Below are 24,273 nucleotides of genomic sequence, written 5' to 3' on the forward strand. Positions count from 1 at the left end.
GTTCTGATTTGATGTTTTCTAGTGTTTTGTCTTCCAGATGACTTATGCATTCTTCTGTATCACCCAATCTGCTTTTAATTCCCTCTAGTGTAATTTTCATTTCTCTTTTTTTATTTTTTAACCCTGTTGACTTCTTCTTTATATTTTCTATTTCTTTATTAAGGTTCTCACTGTGCTTATTTATTATTTTCCCAAGTTCAGTTAACATTCTTATTACTATTGATTTGAAATCTTTACCAGTTCAATTAATTTATCCCTATTTAATTAGGGGTGATTTCAGGGTTTTTTTCCCCTTGTTCTTTTGCTTCAAACATATTGTCCTGTCCTCTCATTGTGTTCACCTTCCTTTGTGTTTATGAAATTAGGTGAAACAGTCATCTATCCCATTTTGAAGCTGAGGCCTTATATGGGAGCCTCCCTGTGCAGTCTGCATATACACAGTGGCTCTGTTGGGAGAGCTGGTTTCAAAGTGTGCATGGGCCATGTTTTTCCTTAGAATGTGCTAACAATCACTGTCTTGTTGGGAGACACTACTGCATTTAAAGGGTCTAGAGCCAAAATTTTCTAACTGAGATATCTCCCATGCTCAATGGCTGTCACTACACTTTGCAGGTGTGATCAAGGCCTGAAGTTCTGGAGCAAACACCCAGTAGTTCATTTCTCCTAGATGTGCTGACAGTCTCTGCCTTGGTTTGGGATACTGCTGGGACCTGAGAGCTTAAGGCTGCACTTGTAATTTGGTTTCATGATTTTCCCAGTGTGAGTACCTTGATTAGAGTCTGGGTAAGGCCCAGAGGGTCTTGAGCTAACTCCCTTCCACATGTGTCCAGGGACAGGCATTCTGGTAATGGTCTCCAACCTGAAGCTAGCATTGCTCTTTTTCATGTGGCCACATGTAAGCATGTTGTAGAGGTGATGGTCTTTACCTTTCAGCTATCAGTCTTTCCCTAGTGTGTGTACCAAAGTGCATGCTGCCAGTGGCTGCTTCTATCCAGGACAGAGGCAGGGCTGGGGTCAGAGCTGGCTCTGTTCCCTTGAAGTATGCACACTCTCATTGGCAATGGCAGCCTTCACCCTAGTGAGGAGCAAGGCTGGAGCAAGAGTAGCTGGAGCAGGAGGTGGATGCAGGCTGGGGGATGTGCTTTGGTGGTCCTGACCAGCTGAAAGAGCCCCAGGACATTTGCAGTCTGTTCCTTCAGCAGTGTGACTGTTCATAAGCAAGTATGTGCTTGCACTCTTTGAGGGCAGAGTCACAGTTTCTTACAGCCCTCCAGTAAGTCTCACTGGTTTTCAAACCAGCTAAGGAGGCTTGTCTTCCCAGTGTCAGACACAAGGGATGGGGTGCCTAATATGTGGCTCAAATCACTGGCTTCCCAGGAGGGTCCCATGAACCTGTCATATCTTCCTCTACTTCTGTGACCCCTGCTAGGAGCATGTGTCCCAACCAGGTCACTTACCCTCCCTTCTTACCAAACTCTGTGTGGATCTTTCTTTGAAGCCTTGGTTGTAGGACAGCCATCCTGCTAGTTGCCAGGTAATGTCAGTGAGTAGTTCTAGACATAGCCTAATGTTGATGTGTTTGTGAGGAGAGATTACAGCCCATCATCCTCCCACTCTGTCATGTTGATCCCCCTGCCTGATTATTAGTGCCTTTTTTCCAGTTCAAGTGGTCTCAACTCTCAAAGTGGAAGTGAGATAGCCAGTATCAATGGGTTTCTCATCTCCATCCCAAATGGTGGCAGTCTCCTAATTCACCATGGTATCAGTCTTTTTGCTCCAGTCTGAGTGTATTATCCCTGATTAAACAGGAAAATGGTAATATTGTCTCCTGAGGTAGTGGCCACTTATGACTAGCCTCAGGTCCCTGTAGGCCACTAAAGGTGAGGTTACAAAATGTAACCAATGAGGAGGTGTGGACACTGCAAAACAACTACTTGATTGTGTGTGTGTATACAGGAATCTGGGGAATATGTGTGGGAATGTACTTTATGGGTGTGGAAATAATGGTAGAAGCAATATAAACTTGGATTAGTCCCAATTAACTAGTATAGGCCCATAAATCAGAGATTGTCCATTGGCTGTTGTAGTATTTGGAGTTAGAAAAGAATCTAACCAGTTGGTTTTTTATGACAAAAAATGGGAAAAATTAGATCAAAAGAGAGCCCACAATATGAAAATTAGTCATATTTATTCTTACTTGGTTTAACATATAAGGTGTTCAAAAGCTTAGGGCCACTGGAATGTAACTGTGGATTTGTTGTTTAAGACCTATTCACCCACACTGGGTGGTTTCCTGAAGACCACCTTTCACCAATTATTTGAGAAATAAACTTGAGAGTGGTGTTCTAGCACCTTGAGAATCTCCGTGTTTTCTCTTCTTTATAGGCTGGGCCTCACAGTGGGAATTGGAAAATCCACTAAATTGAAAAATCTAAATATAGTGGGCATAATTGGATCATGGGATGGCTAACCAAATGATATCACTTAACCCCCAAATTGAAGGTAGAAATAGTTCCTATAGTGAGCAGCAGAAGCAAAGCAGCATGAAAATATTTTGGTTGGCATAGGCCTATGGTGCTGGCTCATTAATCATGGTGATCCTAAAAGTGAAAGAGACAGGAAACCTAATTAAATATTACTAAATCTGCATAAGCAGAAAAGTTATGATCAAAGTGAAGAAAAGTGTAACTAGAATCATAAAAAGAGTTCATCATAACCTTTCAATCAGTTTCCTGACATGAACCAGATTATAGACCTAGAGACCCTTGAACGAAAGGGAATGAAGAAATTGCAGAAAGAACTTATCTCAGTAACAAAAAATTTTACTGTTAGTCTTTCTCCTAGCCTTTCCAAAAGGGATCTACTGCAATTTACCAGGGTAACTGTGCACTTGGTTTGGAGGGTGATATAATTAAACACATCAGAGACTACTTGAGCATTGGCTGTGTTTGACATTGCCTTTAGGAGAATGAAAACATCACTCTGCCCACTACTGAAAGGAGGGGTTTATGGGGATCAGATGAACAATGACATTTTAGCTCAAGTCCATGTCACAGAGGGTCCAGCAGTTCTCCTAACTCATCCTGTGGTCATTCCCAACTCTAGACTACATACTTGGAACAGATATTTAGAAGCTGTCAGAATCCTCTCACTGGTTCCTCAGTCTGAAGGGTGATGGTTGCTATGTTGCAAAGGCCACAAGGAAGTCATTTGAACTGCCTAAACCCAACATCAAAAGCAGTGTCACATTCCTGGAGGAATTGCAATGATTGGTGACTCCATTAAGGACTTGAACTATGCATGGGTTGTGATTTCCACCAAATCCTGTAAAATCTTCTATGTGGTTGATTCAGAAGGCAGCAGAATCTTATCAAATAACAGTGGATTAAGGAAATCTTATCCAGATGTGGTTTCATTGGTGAGCAAATTGATCCACTGTACAGTAGTCATTAAACAGCCATTGATCTGGCACATGACTTTTTCTCCAACTTGTCCATAAAGTTCACCAGAAGCAGCTTCCTTTTAGGTTTCAAAGTCAGTAATACACCTTTACATCCTACATTGGGGGAATATCAACTTTCCAGCTTATGACACAATGATAATCATTCCCTTCTACAAGATACTATACTTGTTCATTTTATTGATAACATTATGCTGAATAGATCTTTTAAGCAGAAAGGGCGACCACTTCAGTCTAATTGGCAAGATATTTATGTATCTGAGAGTGGGGAATACATTCAACTAAAATTCAAGGGACTTCTACCTCAGTAAAATTTATAGAGTTCTAAGGATTAGGGCATGCCCAGATATCTGTTTCAAAGTAAACAGTTGTATCATCTGGCCCCTCCCACAACCAAGACACATGCATAATTCTGATTGGGCTTCTTTGGATGTTAGAGGCCACATATTCTTCATTTGAGTGTATTTTCCTGTCTCATATATAGAATAGCCTGAAAGTCCACTAGTTTTGAGGAGTACCCAGAATGAAGGATGGCTCTGCAAAATGCCCAGGCTAATATTCAGACCACTCTGCCATATGGACTATAAATTCCAGCAGACCCAATAGTTTCTGGAGTTTTGCTGACAGATGTGAATGCTGCTTGGAGCTGTACCAGTCCTATAGATGAATTACAAAACAGGCATTTAGGATTTTGGGTCGTGGCCCAGCTGACATTCATGGATAACTAACTACTCTCCTATTGATGGTAAATATGTGCCTTCTACTAGGCTTTAGCAGAGACTGAATGCTTGACTGTGGGCCACCAGGTTGTCATAAGAACTCAGCTGCCCATCAATAACTGGATGTTAAATAACCAATAGAGCCATTAAGATGGCTCAGCAATATTCCATCATGAATTGGAATTGGTATACACATGATTGGTCTCAGGAAGGCACTGAAAAAAAAAAGTAAGATACATGAAGAAGTGGACCAAGTATCCATAGTCTCTTCCTGCTACTCCACGTGTTCTCAGCCTACACCAGTGGCCCCATGTAGACCTCCCAAGCATCAGTTGGACTTGATTAACAGGAGTTTCTGCAGGATATACAAATGCTAACTGAAAGCAGTCAGCTGCCAACACTGCACCTCATTTTGGGGACATCCTTGAAGGACAGAAGTAAAGAGATGTCATCTCAGGAAGCAGAACTTCATGCAGTGCACCTCCATGTTTACACTGTTTGGAAGGGAAAATGGTGGGCATGGAGTTATATACTAATATATGGGTTGTGACCAATGCTTGACGTTTAGCAACTTGAAAGGCATGTGATTGAAGACTAGTGACAATGGAATTTTGGGAGATGCATGTGGATGCGCATTTATCATTGGGCAAAATTTGAAGATATGTATGTCCCATGTGAATGGTCATCAAAGGGTGACCTCAGGGAAGATTTTAAAATTCAAGTGGTTAGGACAACAGAGTCTATGGATGCAAGTTAGCCTTTTCATGTAGTTACCCCTGACATTGTTCACTGGGTACATGAAAAAGCTGACCTTAGAGTCAAGGATGGAGGTTATGCATGGGTTCAGAAACATGGATTTCCACTTACTAACCCTGAGTGCCCAATCTGCCAGCTGCTGATGGCAATGTTGTGTTCCTGATGTGGCACCATTTGCTCTGGACGTATTTTCAGGTGAATGAAAGCTTTCTCCTGGAGACAGAAAACAATTCACTTGAACTGGAAGTTAAGACGGTCACTTTGCATTAGATGCTCCCTACGCCGCAGAATCAACAGTGAAAGAAGAGAGTTACTGTGCTGTCTTAGGTGATTTTTCTAACTACTTCCAATGAAAAACCATAGCTGAAAAGTTGTTGAACCTGAAAAAAAGAACAGATTTATTAAGGACTATTGCAACATTAAAAAAAGAGACCTCACTATAGAAATGTTCACAATACTTAATATAGCATGGGCAAGTGGGAATTTATAATCAAGGGTCCTGGTGAGATCAGGAATGTGATAATATAAGGGAGTTGCTGGTTAAACCTGTTTCAAAGAATTCTTGCTGAAGACAGGCCAGACACGTGACATCACCTGGTGAATGACAGAGGATAAGAAACCCAATTAAATATTACAGGCGTACCCTGGAAATATCGTGGATTTGGTTCCAGACCATCACAATAAATCAAATATCACAATAAGGAGAGTTACACAAAATTTTGGGTTTCCCAGTGCATATAAAATTATGTTAAGATCAGGGTGGAAGGTATAGCTCAAGTGGTACAACTCATGCTCAACATGCATGAGATCTTAGGTTCAATCCTGAGTACCTCTTCTAAAAACAAATAAATAAACAAACCTAATTACCTTCCCCCAAAACAAATAGATAAAAATAAATTGTATAAAAGTTTTTTTAAAAAATTAAAAAATTATATTAAGACTATACTGCAGTCTATCAAGTATGAAATAGCATTATGTCTAAAACACAATGTATATAATTTAGAAGAATTATATTATTGGTTAAAATAAATAACCAACAAGGATATATTGTACATCATAGGGAAATATAGCCAGTTATTTTATATTAACTCTAAATGAAGTATAATTATGAAAATATTGACACACTATGTTGCACACCTAAAACTAACATAATATTATAAATCAACTGTACTTCAATAAAAATTAAAATATTAATCACATCAGAAAAGTAATACTATCAGGAAAATGGCTACAATACACTTACTTCATACAGGATTGACACAAACTCTGAATTTCTAAAAAATGCAATCTGTGAAGCACATAAAAATGAGTCCTGCCTGTACAGGGTGATTAGTTATGGACAGATATATATAGGACAGTGCTAAACTGAGCAGGATTCTTGCTAAATAAGTATTTCACAAGGAAGTTCAAAGATGGGTTTAGTAGATGAATCAGGAGCCTAATTAAAGTTTGGCCAAGCAAAGAATCTTTGTTAGTCTCCCTCTTGTTCTCAAAAAAAGAGAAATTTTTCTTTGCTTTGAGTAATAAAAGTCCAATTTTTGTTCATTGGGGATCTGCTGAATCACCCATAGAAAAAAGTTAGTAAACATCATTTACTGGGTGGTGTTAGCTATGAAATATTTAATGAGAAGGAGTTTCAATTAAATTGAAAAAGAATAAAATCTCAGTTTCTAATTCCATATAGCAAACAATGGGAAAGATTTCTAGATGTTCCTCTCAAAGTACCTTTAGATGGAGGAGTGAGCAGAGCAGTGGCAAACCAGTGGATTTCCTGGTTTGCATTTTGAATCTCTGTGGTTATGTCATTAGGTGTTCTGCTGAGCTTCCTGAGTTTCCCACACAGCAGTAGGCAGAAAGTTTGCCTGTACATGACCTGTCCTAGTTATTTCTTTAATATATCCTCTCATCTGGCCTCAGCTTGCAGCACTTTGGGAAAAGGATAGCTTTACTTCTCAGTGATTTCAAGTCAGAATTGATTAAAATTGAAAATGTTAATTTGCAGAATTGCAGGCAAGTACTGGAAGATTGAAATGATTCAGTCAAGGGCTGACATAAAATGCTGGCAGAACTAACAAAGGTAAATTATAGTTTCCCATGAAACATTATTTTTCTCTCTACAATCACCACCATCTCTGTCAGAAAAAAACCAACAACATATGACTAGTTTTTTGCAAAATAAAGCTAGTCTCATGAAACTAGGCCTGATTATTTATATAATGTCCCAAAATAGTGTGGGGGCATATAAGTCTCTTGGGTATCCTTTGCTGAAAATATTCATAAGGAATCTCAGATTGTACTTTTGAAAATCTATCAAAGTTATGAAATCATGCCAAGAGCTTGCCACTATGTTTTTCATGCAAGATCTAAAGACTTTTGTGAATCCCTTTCTTTTCAATTTACCAAAATATACTGAGTTTGCTGGGCCTGGTGGAAATGACCTTCCTTACAGATTTGTAAGTTAGGGTACCCCATATTCCTAATGTAATCTGGCTTTCCAAGGAGGTTTTATAAGCATTGGGTCCTTTAAGTCAACAATAGTTCCATAAAACTGTCTGACCATATCTGAATTGATGCAAATTTTTCTCAAATAAAACATTCCAATCATGTCTTGATAATATAACCAGTGTTTCCATGTTTCTCTGGTTACAAGGAAAATAGATTGTTATGGAACTTATGCAAATAAAACAAGACCATAAAATTAAGAAAGCTCACTAAGTTTTCAAATTCTAGAGGGACAAGGTAAGGAGAAAAAGCAATTGTTGCACCTTTGTTCACAAATGTATTCTTTACAAATTGCTAACATTTCCTTAAATCTGGAAACAAAAACCAAAAAAGCAATGTTTCAAGCCAAAAATTATTTAAAAAGTATAATTAGCCTTAAAGTTCATTCACCTCTTTGTGTTAATTTTTATTCTGCTTGATTTTGGGATACTGTTAGAAATCCATCATCTTCTGCATTCTTTCTGGAAGTTCCTGCATTGTCCAGAAGCATGGTCTCAAAAATACTCAGGTGATCCCATCATGGAACATTCCTGCATGTAGTTGACTGTAAACACTTTAAGAGAAGATACAAAGCAAACAAATACTGTCTGTAAATGACAAATTACTTAAAATGCCCTTTGTTAAAGCTCTAATGAGACTCATTGAATAAGGAAAATTATTTTTGTGGCATGCAACAGTTTAGCATAATAACTGGACAACATGTGTATCAACAGATTTCCATGATGTTTGTACAAATTCTAAAATACCTGTGTTAGTAGTATATATCTGCACATATGTAACCTAAGGAGGTTTCTCATTACTTCTTATTTGACAGTGTTTCCCATTTAAATTAACATACCATATAAACCTCATTAATTTAATATCTCCCTTTTAGAAGGTGAAAGACAAGTCCTTTAAGATTATCCAGCAAATCTCTGGGAAATCTCATAGTTAGTTTGAGGTTAAAGATACTAAATTTAATATTTATTTTGAGAATTGTCAAGAATGTCAAAAGGTTTGAACACTTGACTATACAGAAACACAGCTAACTGTGAAACTATACTTATCCATCTACCAACACGATAATTAAAAGTTTCCAAAGACAACACCAGTTGCATAGTTGTAAAAAATGTTCCACTTTAAATATTGAGAACAGTTTAAATCAACATGAAGGAGATGAAATTATTTTAAGATATAAATTCTTTGTTTTGCAGGTAGATTATTTAAAAGGTAAAGAAAAATACCTTTTTACACTAACAGTTTTATAATCAAACAAAAGTGTATTTTAGCAGATATAATCAGATTCTACTTTTGCATCAGTGTGTTATTAATTCTAAGACTTTAAAAAAAATCATATCTGAGACATGGAAACAACTTAAATGCCCATCAACAGAAGACTGGATAAAGAAATTGTGATAAATTGTATATGCTTCCAATTTTAAATTCTTTTAAATTTTACATTAAAATATTTTTATTACTATTATTGTTAAAAAATCTACCTCATTTAATTTTTATCTCTCTTGGTTTTGATCTTCTGTTATTGACTATACACAAGTTTCAAATATTGTATTTTGTTCTTTACTCCTTTTTAAGTTTGAAAAGATGTCTTGAATTCATTGATATTCTGACCAACTTGCTTTTCTATTATTGATTATACACTGTTTTCAAACCTTTTTTTCTCCTTTCTTTTCAAATACTCTCTCATTATTTTGTTTTATTTCTGCATAGGCATTAGACAGATATATAAATAAACTCTTTAAGGACCAAAACAGATAACTGATAAATCATAAGCCATAAAGCCAGAGAGATATAAGCAAGATGAAACAGCAGGGAAACCACTCCCAATTAAAAGAAAAAGAAGTCCCCTAAAAGAACGATCAATGAAATAGACATTGATGGCCTACTAGATCAAGATATCAAAAAAGGAGTGATCAAAGTACTGAAGGAACTAAAAGAGACAGTGTTCAGGCATTTAAAATATGTAAAAAATGAAATTGATGATATAAAGAAGAGCCAAGTAGAATTGGTAAACTCATTGGCTGAGATTAGTGCTATTCTAAAAGCTGTACAAAGCAGACTAGATAATGCAGAGGAATAAATAAGTGACCGAGAAGACAGGACAACAGGAAGCACCCAATCAGAACAGCTGAGAGAAAAACAAATAAAAAGAAATGAAAACAACATAAGGGACCTATGGGATAATATAAAGCATGCCAATCTACACTTAATAGGGGTTCCAGAAGGGGATGAAAGATCAAAGGGGATTGAAAGATTTTTGAAGAAATCATGACTGGAAACTTCCCAAACTTAAAGAAGGAATCAGATATCCAAGTACAGGAAGCTCAGAGGGTCCCAAACAGGAAGAACCCAAACAGACCCACACCAACACATATCATAATCAAGATGGCCAGAGTCAAGGATAAAAAAATGATCCTAAAGGCAGCAAGAGAAAAGGAAAGACTGAGTTACAAGGGAACCCCTCATAAAGCTCTCAGCTGATTTCTCTACACAAGCACTACAGGCCAGAAGAGACTAGCAAAATATATTTAAAGTCCTGAAAAAAAAAGATGCAGCCTAGGATACTTTATCCAGCAAAGTTATCCCTTAGAATAGAAGGAGAGATAAAGGATTTCACAGACAAGTAAAAACTAAAAGAGTTTAGCAACACTAAACCCATGCTAAAAGAAATATTCAAAAGTCTACTGTAAACAGAAAAGAAGCAGGATGCTACAGAAATGAGAAATTCAAAACTGGAAAGGTGATAACCACCAAGAATTACAAAATAGAATGAACACAAAATTGTAAAAGATTTCTAAATCATGAAGAGTGGGAGAGGGAAGCAATAAAATCTAGAGTACTTTTTTCTTTCTTTTTAAATATTTTGTTTATGGTAGGATGGGTTTGAGATTATATTATTACCTGTTTAATAAAAATAGTTATAGTAATGGGCTAACAAGCTTACAAAAAAGGGTAACCATGAGCCAAAAACCTACAAATGAGTCACAAAAATTAAATAAAATCCATGATAATATAAAGGAAAATTACCAAACCACAAAATGAAGAAGAAAGGAACAGAGAGGAAATACCAAATGAGCTGCAAGAAATAAGTTCAAAATGGCATTAAACACACATCTATCATTAATTACTGTAAATGTCAGTGGACTAAATGCTCCAATCAAAAGAAACAGAGTGGCAGACTGGATAATAAAGCAAGAACCTGAAGTTGCTGTATACAAGAGACTCACTTTAGGGGGAAGGGGACACATAGATTGAGACTGAAAGGATGGAAAATGATATTCCATGCAAATCCTTTGGAAAAGCCAAAAAAAGCTGGTGTAGCAGTACTGATTTCAGTCAAAATAGACTTCAAAACAAAGGCCATAAAGAAAGATAAAGAAGGACATTTTATAATGATTAAAGGAGTAATACAAGATGAGAATTTTATAATTGTTAATATATATGCACCTAATATAGGAGCATCTAAGTACATAAAGCAACTACTAACAGAGATAAAGGGGGATATTGATGGGAATACAATTATTGTCGGAGATTTTAACACTGCAGTAACATCACCAGACAGATCTTAGACACAGAAAATAAATAAGGCAACAGAGAAATTAAATAATACAATACAGAAATTAGATTTGGTGGATATTTTCGGAGCATTACACCCCCCAAAAATAGGATATACATTCTTTTTAAGTGCACAGGGAACATTTTCTAGGATTGATTATGTACTTGGGCACAAAGAAACCTCAACAATTTTAAGAAGATAGAAATTATCACAAGCATCTTTACTGACCACAATGCCATGAAACTAGAAATAAACAACAGAGAATCAAAGGAGAAAAAAGGAAAATATGGAGATTAACGAAGATGCTATTAGAAAAACAATGGGTAAATGATAAAATAAAAGTTGAGATTTAAAAATACCTTGAGACAAATGAAAACGAAAACACAACCAAACAAAATTTATGGGATGCAGCAAAGGTAATGCTAAGAGGGAAGCGTATAGTGATATAGGCCTTCCTCAAAGAAGAAGAACAATCTCAAAAAAACAATCTAACCCATCAGATAAACAAATTAGAAAAATAAGAGCAAAAGCTCCCAAAAAGCAGCAGAAGGAAGAAAATAATAATCATGGAGAAAATAGACAAAATAGAGTTCAAAAAAAATAGAGAAAATCAACCAAACCGAAAGCTTTTTTTTTTTGAAAAAATTAATAAAATCGACAAACCTCTGGCCAAACTCACAAAGAAAAAGAGAGAACACAAGTAAGCAAAATAAGAAAGGAAAACGGAGAAATTACAACAAATAACATGGAAATTCAGAATATTATACAAGAATATTATGAAAAACTATATGGAACCAAAATGGATAACCTAGAGGAGATGGACAAGTTTCTGGAAACATACAGTTCAACAAGACTGATCCAAGAAGAAATTGACCACTTGAACAAACAGATCACTAGATACCAAATCGACTTATCAATGAAAAAAATTCCCTACAAATATAACTTCAGGACTGGACGGCTTTACCGGGGAATTCGACCAATCATACAAAGATTTTATACCAGTCCTCAAACTCTTCCAGAAGATTGAAAAGGAGGGAATACTCCTAAACTCATTCTATGAAGCCACCATCACCCGCATACAAAAACCAGTCAAAGACACTACATAAAAACAGAATTACAGGACAGTGTTACTGATGAACATAGATGCAAAAATCCTCACCAAAATATTAGCAAATAGAATCCAACAGCACATAAAAATGATTATACATCATGACCAAGTGGTGTTCATCCGAGGGACACAAGGGTGGTTCAACATATGCAAATCATTCAATGTAATATATCACATCAACAAGAGAAAGGGCAAAAACCACATGATCATCTCAATAGATGCAGAAAAAGCGTTTGATAAAATTCAACACCAATTTATGATAAAAACTCTCACCAAAGTGGGTATACAGGGAACATATGTCAAAATGATAAAAAAAAAAGCTATATATGACAAACCTACAGCCAGCATAGTACTCAATGGTGAAAAACTCAAAAGCTTTCCACAAAAATCTCGGACAAGACAAGGCTGCCCACTATCACCACTCCTATTAAATATACAATTGGAAGTGCTAGACACAGCAATCAGACGAGAGAGAAATAAAATGGATCCAAATTGGAGAAGAGGTAAAAGTGTCACTATATGCTGATGACATGTTACTATATATAGAAATCCCTAAAGGTCCACACAAAAACTATTAGAAATAATAGAAGAATTCAGCAAGGTAGCAGTTTACAAGATTGATGTTCAAAAATAAGTTGCATTTCTTTACGTTAACGATGAATCAACAGAAAAAGAAAGTAAAGAAACAATCCCCTTAAAAATAGCACTCAAAGTAATAAAACACCTAGGAATAAATCTAACCTAGGAGATGAAAGAACTATACACAGAAAACTATAAATCATTGATGAAGGAAATTAAGGAAGACTTTAAAAAATGGAAAGATATCCCATGCTCCTGGATTGGAAAAATCAATATTGTTAACATGGTCACACTGCCCAAGGCAATCTACAGATTTACTGCAATCTCTATCAAATTCCCCAGGACATATTTCACAGAACTAGAACAAATCATAATAAAATTTATATGTAACCACAAAAGACCTAGAATCGCCAAAGCTTTACTGAAGAGAAAGAAAGAGGCTGGAGGAATAACTCTCCCAGACTTCAGACAATAGTATAGACGTACAGTCATCAATACAGCATGATATTGGTACAAAAAAAAAGACATATGGAGCAATGGAACAGAATAGAGAGCCCAGAAATGGACCCACAAATTTTGGTCAACTCATTTTCTATAAAGGAGACAAGAACATACAATGGAATAAAAACAGTCTCTTCAGCAAATGGTGTTGGGAAAACTGGATGGCAGCATGTAAAGCAATGAAGCTAGAACACTCCCTTACACCATACACAAAAATCAACTCAAAATGGATCAAAGACTTAAACATAAGACAAGATACAATAAACCTCCTAGAGGAAAATATAGGCAAAACATTATCTCACATACATCTCAAATATGTTCTCCTAGGACTGTCTACCCAAGCAATAGAAACAAAAGCAAGAATCAACAAATGGGACCTAATGAAACTTACAAACTTCTGCACAGCAAAGGAAACATAAGTAAAACAAAATGACAAACTACGGAATGTGAAAAAATGTTTGCAAATGAAACCGACAAAGGCTTGATCTCCAGAATATATACACAGTTCATATGACTTAATAAGAAAAATCAAACAACCGAATCCAAAAATGGGCAGAAGACCTAAATAAGCAATTCTCCAAGGCAGAAATACACATGATCAATAAGCACATGAAAAAAATGCTCTATATCACTAATTGTCAGAGAAATGCAAATCAAAACTACAATGAGGTATCACCTCACACCAGTCAGAATGACCATCATTCAAAAGTCCACAAATGACAAATGATGGAGAGGTTGCAGAGAAAATGCAACCCTCCTACTCTGCTAGTGGAAATGCAGTTTGGTACAGCCACTGTGGAAAACAATATGGAAATTTCTCAAAAGTCTAAGAACAGACTAACCATATGATCCAGGAATCCCACTCCTGGGCATATATACAGAAGGCACTCTATTATAGCCAAGACATGGAAAGAGCCTAAATGTCCATCAGCAGCTGACTAGATCAAGAAGCTGTGGTATACTTATACAATAGAATACTATTCAGCCCTAACAACTGACAACATAACGCCATTTGCAGCAACATAGGTATTTCTGGAGAGTGTCATTCTAAGTTAAGTATGCCAGAAAGAAAAAGAAAAATACCACATGAGATCACTCATATGTGGAATTTAAATAATAAAAAAGAACATAAAAACAAAACAGAAACAGATTCATCAACATAGAGTAAAAAATTGTGGTTTCCAATAAGAGAGGGAATGGAAGGGATAGACTGGGAGTTCAAAATTTGTAGATACTGACAGGCATATGTAGAATAGATAAACAAGATTATACGGTATAGCTCAAGGAAATATATACAAGATCTTGTGGTAGCTCACAGCAAAAAAAAAGTGACAATGAATATATGTATGTTCATTATAGCTGAAAAATTATACTCTACACTGGAATTTGACACAGTATTGTAAAATGACTACAGTTCAATAAAAAAAACAGTTAAAAAATAGAGAAATTTCTGAAATTCAAAAGTTGGATTTGTCTTGTACAGGCAACTATTCACATATCATTTACATTTTACTGTGTATTGATAGTAATCTAAAAATTATGTAAGTATAAAGGAAATAGGGTGCAATTTTATACCATGAACCTTACCATCCATTTATTTTTGTATCCATGCGGGTCTGGAGCCAATTTTCTGAGGATACCAATGGATAACTGCACAGAACAAAACAGTTTTTAATAAAATTGATAAATTTATAAAATTTTATTTGGGACAATCTTTATAATAAAGCTAGTTTCCAAAACTTTTGGTAAAATAAAAACAAGCAAACAGGAATGTCTTCAGATCAACTATAATGCAGGAAAGCACCTTTTTTCTGCCTAGGTTTACTAGACAAGGAAGCTTAAGTTATCTCTTGATAGTTAAGATTATAAAACTATAAATTCAAAGTAAGAAAAACTGTACAATGAAATTAATTGCTTGATATATTTTCAGCACAGTATGTAAAAAAATTAATGAAAACAAAGACAAAACTTTATATTTAACCTTTTAATTTCTTTGCTTCTGTAATTTTTTTTGATAGCTTCCTAATTTGTCAACAAAAAGTAACTCAGGATTATGTACAGATTTGTTTAGCTCATGAAATTTGCATGATCAATTCAAACATAACTATTCATAGCAAGTGATTAAATAGATGCAAATGAATACAAGTTTTTAAATAAACTTCAACAGTAACTAAGTTTCATAGTGGTAATTCCACTTAAAACTAGTCCTGTAAACTTTATAGTAAGTTGGAAATTTAAATTATATTAAATGATGATAAATCATATATATTTGTTAAATATCTAGATCATTTCTAAATAAAATATTCAAACATTAAGTGCTGAACAAACATTTATCTACTGTTTTATGCTATTGAATTCTTTTTTTTATTGAAGTATATAGTCAAAAGTGTCTACATTTGGCATCTTTTTAAATATAGTAAAAAGAAGTTAAACATATTTGAGTCTGTTTATGAAAAACAAATTGTACTATGAAAATGTATTACTTTTAAAATTTATGAATAATGTATTAATAAATTTGGTGCTGAAGGGGCAAAACCCATAAAGGGACCAGTAAAACCTCCCAGGAAGTGCCTTTGCCTTACCGCTTTTGCCCGTCTATAAAATGGCTTGCTTCTAGGAAAACAAAATTCCTAAAATTCCATTGGTTCCCAAAAGATCATTCCTGATTGGCCCATTTCTAACACCTCATTTGCATATGCTGTGAACATAATCAAAACCTACAAACCTATAAAAGCCTGTGTAAATCTACAGATGGGGTCCAGAGCTTGGAGTTTTAACTCCTCTGGGCCCACCATTGTAAAAACCTGAGTTCTCCAACCCTCCAAGTGTCGCTTGGTCGCTCAACAGAATTCAGATTTCTGTAACATTTCTGGATGCCTCAGTATGATTCCAACCATGCCAACACCTTGAGCCACCGGGGTGGCGGAGCAACGAACTGGAGGTTGGGGAACCCTGAAAGTTAACACGGCGGCATGCCACCTGACAGTATTCCAGGTCCTCCTTCACGGAGGTGGATCAGTCTTCTGGGCAGATGGACCCTGACAGGATTTGGAGGAGGGATGGACCAACTCACCAGTCAGCATGTCCAGATCAGGTAGGAACCTGAGGACTAGTCAGTAGTCAGGTCCTGTTCCAGTAGACAGGAGACTGATCATGTCTTAAGGGTTCCCTGATTGGGAACATAGGTCAGATATAAGTCAGTGAGTGTGTGTGTGTGTTTCTGTGGCATGACCTGCTTGTGCATCAGATTCAACTATTTAGCTCCATGGTGCTCTGCTAGTGAGTTTGAGTGAGTCCAAACCTGACGTTCCTTGGTGACATCATATGTCTCAGGGTGGTATCAACCCTTTGGGGTATTGATCAGATTCAGTGGAATATACTGACACACCAGTGATAAGTGTTACCTTCATCCCCAAGAGGGGAGTGCCCAGATGGATACAGCAAAAGCCCCTCCCTTTGTCTTGTCTGTGACACTGGCACAGGGTGGCCACACAGGGAGGGAAAGGGACATACAGCATCCCATGAATAAGTGACCCCAGTGCCCTCAGGGACTAGGACAAGACTTCGTTGAGAAAGTTTCGGAAGTGACTATACCATCGGACCTCCGAGATATCTTGTTACAATTAGTGAACCTACCCCAGTACTCCCTTTTCTGTCTGACATTGAGACTTCAAGATGTGAGCCAGAGAGGGCTTCCCTAGGACTGGCAGCACCCCTCCTTGGAGGCCCCTTTTTGCTACACTTGTCTTGTCACTGGCCCACCCCGGCCCCATGCTTTGTCAGTTCAAGCTATAGAGAGGGCTTTGTACAAGGACATCTGAAACTTGTCCAAGCCCTAGAATTTATCAGAGATTTCTTTCATGGGAGAAACCCCGACTCATTGGCAATGCTTGCAGCCATGCAGATATTAGATTTGGTGAGGCAGTGGGTTTTACAGGAGCTCTGCTCTTTTAAGGAGTGGAGGAAACAGAGAGACTGGGGTCACCATCCGTGGGGCCAGAAGAAAACCTACACCTATAGTGTAAAATCTGTCAGATAACAATGGGGGCCTCAAAGTCAAAGCTGACTGCTCTGGGCTGCACGACTAAAATTTTCAAAAAGGGCTTCTCAGGAGACCATGGAGTTAAATTGTCACCAGGAAAATTGCACACATTGTGTGAGCTAGAATGGCCCACCTTTGGAGTGGGTTGGCCTTCAAAAGGCACACTTGACTTGCCAGCTTTCCAGGCCATATAAAGAGTGATTACTGGGACCCCAGGTCACCCAAACCAATTTCTGTATATTGAATCTTGGCTGATGATCGCCCAAACCTTGCCTCTGTGGGATGTTTCCATTAAAATGGTCAGGGACAGTGAAGGATCCTCGTGACCCAAACATTGGAGGTGAAAAAGGAAGATATGATGAAGCTGATATTTAAAGGGGACCCTGAAGAAGAGCCATTGATGCCTCTGACATATATCTCCCCTGCTCCTATAGCTCTAACACAGCCACCCTTACCAGATACTCCACCTCCATCTGTGTCCCCACTCCCACAACCCCTGGCTCCTAGCCAGAAGCCCATAGGGAGGAGACTCTGCTCAGTCCAGTGAATCACACAGTGAGCGGCTGCCCTCGTTTCCTCTTTGGGAGACCCAAGGGCCCCAACAAGTAAGTGATGATGGCTCTGTGCAACCCGGCTGCTCCATCCTATACTACAAGCATTTCAGCACGACGGATCTCTTAAACTGGTGACACCATGCTCTGCCCTATTCAGAGAAACTTCAGGCCATGATTGACCTACTAGTGTCAATCTTCCAGACCCACCAACCAACCTGGGATGATATCCGTCAGCTACTCTGACACTTTTCAACACTGAAGAAAGTGTATCCTGACAAATACCAGAAAGTGGCTACAAGGGTGGGCCCTGGCAGGGACTATAGACACAGAAAGATGCAGCCCCCAAAATGAGACCAAACTGGAAACTTAAGATCCAAGCCAGAAGAGAGGCTCTGCATCAATATTGGAGCACCTTCCTACATGGCTTGTGAGATGGAGCAAAGAAGCCAACCAACAAGTACAAGACCACCACAGTTATCAAAAACAGATTAGTCCCCCACAGACTTCTATGAGAGGCTATGCAAAGCTTTTCAGATCTACATACGTTTTGATCCCGAGGTCCCTGGAAACCAGCAAATGGTCAGTGCTGCTTTCGTAGTCCAGTCCTATGCCAACATCCACCAAAAGCTCCAAAAGCTGGAAGGTTTTGCTGGAATGAATTTTACTCAACTGCTGGAGGTGGCCAAAAAGGACTTCATAAACTATGACCAGGAAGCCCAACACGAAGCTGATAAATTGATGAAATAGAAATCATCCCTGTTGGCAGTGACACTAGGGAGTCCCGACCCAAACCAGCATACCCCCACCACAGAAGGGGGGACTGCATGCAAGGGCCCCAATGCAGCAGGGCCAATGGATATACTGCAAGGAGGATGGTCACTGGAAAAATCAGTGCCCTCATCACAGAGAGGCAAAGAATCTACTAAAGAGAAAGTCCCCGGCCAATGAAAGAAAGTACTGACCTAAGCCTCCTATGATGGACCTCATCAGATTAACAGGGTTGGACTTAGACTAAGGGGGATGGAGCTCCCTGCTCCTGGGCCCCTGGGAGCCCACCACTGTGATGTTGGTGGGCGGGCCAACTGATGACATTTGTGGTGGACACAGGCATGGAACATTTGGTGGTGACCGAACCTGTGGGCCCCTCGACTGAGAAAAAGGCAACTATTGTGGGGGCCACCAGGGACAGAGATGCTCGTCCATTTTGCCATCCTTGATCATGTCAGCTGGGAGGACATTTGGTCACTCATGAATATCTATACCTACTAGAGTATCCTATCCCCTCTTTGGGAAGAGAATACTATAAAAACTGGGGGCTCAGATAATGTTCTCTTCAGGAAAAAAAGCACATCTGACTCTGAGAGGGAAGGAAGGTTTGCTCATGACTGTGACAGTACCCTAAGAAGAATGGCACAAATGGAAAGCACTCAGACAAACACTGACTCTCTGATGAAGGAATTCCTCTCCTTCTGGGAAGAAGGGGGACCCTACGGATTGGCTCAAAACCATGCACTGCTGGTAATAAACCTATGACTGGGTGCAATCCTGGCCAGGCTGGGACTGTGCCCCATACACAGAGAAGCCTGGCTGGGAATTCAGAAGCTTATCCAGTGCTTGTGTGATGAAGGAATTCTCACAGAGTGCCAATCTCTGTGGAATACACCCCTCTTGCCCATCAAAGGCAGAAGGAAAAGATTATTGACCAGTACAGGATTTGCGAGTAGTCAACAGTGTTCTGAACATGAAACATCTGGTGGTCCCTAACCTATATCTGAGACTTCTACCAGCCCAAGTCAAATGGTTCACCTGCCTAGATCTGAAAGATGCTTTCTTCTGCATCAGACTCACATGAGCCAGTCAACCAATATTTACCTTTGAGTGGGAGAACCCCCACATGGGCAGAACTCAATTGACCTGGATTCGCTTACCATAGGGTTTTAAAAGCTCACTCACCCTGTTTGGGGAAGCACTGTCCTTGGACTTGACTGCTTTCCCAGGAGAAGCTCTAAACTGGACCCTGTTTCAGTATGTGGATGATCCGTTATTGGCCAGCCCCAATCAAGAGGACTGTTGGAAGGGAACCCAGGCCCTGTTAGCCCTGTGATTGGTTGCTAGCTATAAAGTCTCTTGGAAGAAGGCACAGTTCTCTAAAGAGACATTCAGGTATCTCGGGTTCATTATCTCAGAAGGACATCAGGCTTTAGGCCCAGAGAGTAAACAAGCCATTTGTGCTATACCTCAGCCAGGCACCAAGAAAGAGGTCCAAGTATTCCTGGGTGCAGCAGGGTTCTGAGAATCTGGATCCCTGGTTTCTCAAACATAGCTAAGCCCCTGTACAAAGCCACTGTGGGATCTGCAAAGGAACCCTTCGACTGGGGACACAACGAAGAAGAAGCATTCAATGAGATCAAAGGAATGTTGAGTGTCCCAGCCCTAGAACTACCAGATGTGACAAGAGAATTCAACTTGTACATCCATGAAAATAATCACACAGCCCTAGGTTTCTTCACCCAAGCAATGGGTCCATGGCAGTGGCCCATGGCCTATTTGTCAAAATGCCAGGACCCAGTGGCATCAAGATGGCTACTATGCTTACAAGCATTGGCTGCAACAGTAACCCTGGTCAAAGAGGCAGAGAAGCTCACTCTCGGGCAGGTTATCAGTGTAAAGATTCTGCACGCAGTCACCACTCTCTGATGAATAGCCAGAAGCATCGATGGCTGACCAACAGTAGGATTACACATTCCCAAGGCCTCCTTTGTGAAAATCCCAGGATCCACCTGGAGATGGAGAGAAACTTGAACCCAGCCACCTTCCTGCCCAAGGGATGGGGCCCACCTGACCACAACTTTGAGGAAGTAATAGAGGAGGTCTACTCAACAGGCCTGATTTGTCTGATATTCCACTCCAGAACCCTGAACTTGAAATTTTTAGAAATGAGAGTAGCTACATGTAGGATGGACAAAGTAATGCAGGATATGCGGTGACAATGGCACATGAGATACTAAAGGACGAACCTCTACTGCAGGGCTGGATGGCACAAAGGGCAGAAATATGTGCACTCATCCAGACATTGCAAGAGGGAAAAGGAAAGTGGGTCAACATTTACAAGGGCTCTAAGTATGCCTTCCCTACCCTGTATATACATGGTGTCATATATAAAGAAAGGGGTCTGTAAACAGCCACAGAAAAAGAGATCAAAAATAAAGATGATATATTACAACTGTTAAAGGCAATTTGGGAGCCTGCAGAGGTATCTTTCATCCACTGCAAAGGACTCCAAAGGGAAATGATCCCATAAGCAGAGGAAACTGACTGGCAGATTAGGCTGTGAGAGAACTGACAAGTCTATCAGGCCACACCAGAGCCCCTGGGACCATTGTGAAAGTTCTGCTAGCACTCGAGCTGCCAACACCTCTGAGATGCAGCTGAGAGGAAAACCTATAGGCCAGGACTGAAGGAGGAACCAAAGGAAAGGAAGGATGGTGGGTGATGCCTGACAAATGAACATACATATATGAACAATTAGCCCACCAGGTGATCCTACAGCAAGATGAGCTCCCTCACCTGGAAAACACTGCCTTAGAGGCCCTGCTGGAGTGGTACTATCTGATTGCTCAACTTCCATCCCTCTGTGCCCTAGTTTCACAGCGCTGCCTCATATGTGCCCAGAACAATGCAAAACAGAGGTCAACTGGGCCCAGGGGATCCAGCACTGTGGGCAGGACACTTTGGAAGATACAGAAGTGGATTTCACTGAAATAGTGCCTAGCAGAGGATAAAAATACTTGCTTGTTTTTATCTGCACCTTTTCAGGATGGATAAAAGCATATCCAACATGGACTGAAAAGGTGAGAGAAGTAACAAATGCCTCACTCAGAGACATTATTCCCAGATTCAGGATGTCATTGACCACAGGGCAAGACAACGGACCTGCATTTGTGGTGGAGATAGTGCAACAAGTGGCAAAAGTGCTAAACATCTGCTGGAATCTACATGTGGCCTACAGGCCCCAGAGTTCAGGCACAGTAAAGTGCATGAACTGAACCCTAAAGCCAGTTATGGCCAAACTCAGCCAGTGAACTCAAACACCTTGGAGTGACATTTGGCCCCTGGCTCTCCTGTGGATATTCTGTGCCCCTCGGACCAAGATAGGGTTCTCCCCTTTTGAAATCTTGTATGGGAGACACGCTCCCCTGATCAGACTGGGAGAAAACAATAAGGAGGTAGGAAGCTTAGAACTTCATAAGCAAATGCAGGTCCATAGACAGGTAACTGACAGGATCCCAGTGTCACTGGGAACGGCGCTACACCCCTACAAACATGAGGACCAAATCTGGGTAAAAGATAGAAAAAGGAGCCCCTCAAACCCAGTTGGAAGGGTCACTACCCAGTTATATTAACCACCGCAACAGCTCTCAAATTTGCAGGAAGCATCCCATGGAGTCACCATACCAGGGTGAACAGGGCAGCCCTGCCTCGAGATGAGGATGTCTGGAAAGTCAACCAGATTCCCAGAGAGCCACTAAAATTCAGGATCCAGAAATGCCCGCCACACCTGCTGGAGAACACTGGGCCCTGCTTTAGCCATACCTGGAAGCTGGCTAGTCAAGGCATGGCAGAAGCTTGAGGAAATCACCAAGGATGAGCTGAGACAGATTAATCAAAATGCCCCTTTTAATAGAGATCCCAACTGTGATGACCGGGCATTGCCACACCTTGCTCCTCTCCCTCATCATAATCCTTGCTCTAACCCTTGCTAAGGACTGACTGTAGTAGCTCCTCCCGAATAGTCATACTCCAGGAAACTCCTACTGGCAATTTCATATCTCCTTGCTGTAGGATGCCTCACAACTATCCTATGCCTGTTACCTGGCCTCTCCTCAAGCAAAGCGAGGATTGGCCAGACTTGTAAAACTCATCCTGCTTTTATGGATAACCCCTTCCTTGCATGACGAAGGAGCATCCATCAAAAGAGCAAGGTGATAACCCAAATGGCAGGGATTAACAAGCAGAGGGAATGCTGGGCTTGCCTAAGAGAGGACACAAAATATGATATGCCTATAGTTCCCCTTCTGGCCTATTCTGCCTCTCTAGAAGACCTAATGAAATTAACACCATCTCTAAGTGGGTTCTCTACTATTCTCTGCAATAAAACTGAGAGGACAAGAACAGGGGGAGGACCAAACCCCCACTGGTATGAGAGAGAAACCAGACCGGCCAGCCTCTGTATGGGATTATACCTTGGGTATGCAACCAAACTAATAGGAAATCTCTCAATATGCTTCCAAAGCTTATATAGTGATGAAGGCAATGAGATATGTTATAGATATATTAAAGAGGCCTACTGCAATTACACCTTGTCTTTCAATGAGACAACCCTAGATTGGGAACAATTTCAGGATGAAGATGAATATAATGTATACCATATGATTAACAAAGGACTTAATTTTACCTGGGGAGGCAGAGGCCGTATTGTGACAAGTTGGTACAATGAAACTATCCTGCCCATAAACAGCAACAAAGGGGAGACCAGCCAAGGATATGTGGGGATAGGTTAGCAAACCGGGGCCGTCTTCAATCTGACCATGGGTGACCTAATAGATAGAGATTATCCCTATATATCATAGCTGTTGTTAAGACCCTGGCCATATAGACACTGAGTATCTGCAGCCTGAGGAAGATTGATGCTCACTCCATGAGAAAAGATAGCATCAAAAAGGGGGAATGATGGGGCAAAACTCACAAAGGGACTGGCAAGACCTCCCAGGCAGGGCCTTTGCCTTCTAAATTTTGCCCTTCTGTAAAGTGGCTTGTTTCTAGGAAAATGAAATTTACTCCTAAAATTCCATTGGTTCCCAAAAGCTTACTCCTGATTGGTCCATTTCTAACATATTTGCATACAATGAGAAATTAATAGAAATCTAAAACCCAGTAAAAGCCTGTGTAAACCTACAGATGGGGTCAAGAGCTTGGAGTGTTAATTCCTCTGGGCCCACTGGCATAATAAACCTGAGTTCTCCAACCCTCCGTGTGTTGCTTGGTCCCTCAATGGGATTCAGGTTTCTGTAACAGTGCAGAAAGATGGTATGTGGAAAATAATTTAAAAACTGCTTAATTTCAACTTTTCTGTGCAAAAGAAAGTTGAGTAATGCTTAACAATTCTAATCAATATATGTAAATCCCCCTATGACAAATAACAGTAAAGAAAAAAAATCCTTGTATGAAAGGAAAGTAAGATGTGTTTTGTTAAGGAAAGATATGAAGGGTGTGTTTTTCTTAGGGAAAAAGAGTGTAATTTTGGTTAAAAAATTGTATGCTTTCTAGAATGAAGAAAAATAATAAGATGAAAAACTGAATGGATTTTTTTTTAATTGGGGAAGGTTTGTGGGAAAGGATTCTTGGAAAGGGAATCTTGGAAAATGCATAGATTTGATGCATTTATTTACAATATTTTTAAATTACTAATAAAATTAATACCACACTGATGTAATACTAG

The sequence above is a fragment of the Vicugna pacos genome, chromosome 27, assembly GCF_048564905.1.
Source record: "Vicugna pacos chromosome 27, VicPac4, whole genome shotgun sequence".
NCBI lineage: Eukaryota > Metazoa > Chordata > Mammalia > Artiodactyla > Camelidae > Vicugna > Vicugna pacos.